The 1,624-nt window shown below is 34.7% G+C and overlaps 1 protein-coding gene across 1 annotated transcript in view; it reads left to right on the top strand.

The window, feature by feature from the left end:
* The window catches only part of LOC102751642 (phosphatidylinositol 3,4,5-trisphosphate 3-phosphatase TPTE2), a 69,296-nt gene that overhangs the window by 56,588 nt on the left and 11,084 nt on the right, over positions 1-1,624 (top strand). The gene's annotated exons all lie outside the window — the stretch shown is intronic.

Genomic DNA, 1,624 nt, shown 5'->3' with positions numbered 1-1,624 from the left:
CAACTTTGTAAGTTGTAAAAACCTCATACTAATGGACAACATTTTTACACATAGAAATAGAAATGCAAATTAATTGTGCCTGGTGTAATGCAATTGATTATTGACCCATTTAGTGTCTATTTGTAGATTCATTTCATCCTCCCTTATCTGCTACAAATGTGCAGTACTTTGAACTAGCTATACACCATACTTATTAATGAATGAATCATACTTATTAATGAATGTTTCCTTATTAATGAATGAGTTAAATAATTTTTGACATGTATTTCAAAAATGGAAGACACAGGAAAATTCTATTGTATGCAACAATTTCTGTAAAACAAAAAAAGGAAATAAATATGTGTTCATATTTGTGTGTCTGTATTGGTAAAATGTGTGGGAGGATATATTTTTGTATTTAATTATAGAAGCATAAAACAAGATAGTGGTTATCTATTTGGGGGTGGAGAATTAACTAGGTGTGGAATGGGTGAGAGACTTTTCACTTCATGTCTTTTTACCTTTAATTTTTAAATCATGTAATTATTTTAAAAATTCTAAATGTGCTGTAATTTAACTTTTAAATCAATGCCCTTTTCTTATCATGTGATATTTGACTTAGTTTAAATCTGTATTTCACTGGTTTTTGGTAGACATCCTTAGAAACTCTGCAGCTAGAATGGTACTGAGGGAACTGAGGCAAAGAAACTGTGATCCTAATGACAAGTTAATGATATGGTGTTAGTGGAAACAAAATGAAATGAAAACAAAGCAAACATAATATAAGGTGAATAGTCAAGAATGATCGAGATATGACTTTATTAGAATATTTGTTTCACCTCTGCACCTTTAGTTCTGTGCATATTTAAGTAAAACGTGCAGGGTTGAGCAAAAGAAATAAAACTTGGTTGGAAGCTTGAGAAACTAGCTCTTTGAGGAAATGCTAAAGGAAGTGGATCATTTGAATTGAAAAAAGGGACAAGAAACCATTTGTTTATAAATGTACACTTGACACCACAGGAATCCTATATTTTGTGTATCCTACATTTTCACAGAAACTGCTCCCTAGGAACTAAAGAAAGAGGAATTTAGACTGTTACTAAGAAACATCATGATTTGAATTCTGAAGAAACAACACATTAGCAAGAAAGCTTGCAAGTCACTTTCCCTAATTTCTTTTTTTCTGGAAAGACAAATCTTAGAAGCTGAACTATGTCTCTTCTCCAGACTTATAAGGTCTGCTTTAGGAGACAGAATTGGCTTGAAGCCTTGTCTTTCAGAGACAAAATTCATGCACCCAAATTATTTTATATTGATACTAGAGGCCTGGTGCATGAAGATTCGTGCATGGGGGGGTGGGTCCCTCAGCCCGACCTGCACCCTCTCCAATCTGGGACCCCTCAGGGGAGCCCTCTCCAATCCAGGAGTTTCTGTCTGTCTTTGCAATCATATGAGCGAATTGTCTGAGACCCCCAACCCAGTTTGGTTTGTTGCTCACAGAATAATAGAGGCATTTTTTTCTTTGCTTCATTGGTGGAGATTTCCTGGAAGTTTTAGGATATCTTCCCTTTAATTTTTCCTAGACACTCTGATTTTACTTATGTCTCTCACCTTTGCTTTCCCTCCATCCCAACTGCAACAGTAA

Source organism: Myotis davidii, unplaced genomic scaffold (assembly GCF_000327345.1).
Source record: "Myotis davidii unplaced genomic scaffold, ASM32734v1 scaffold310, whole genome shotgun sequence".
Taxonomy (NCBI): domain Eukaryota; kingdom Metazoa; phylum Chordata; class Mammalia; order Chiroptera; family Vespertilionidae; genus Myotis; species Myotis davidii.
This window is presented reverse-complemented; position numbering and strand designations above follow the sequence as displayed.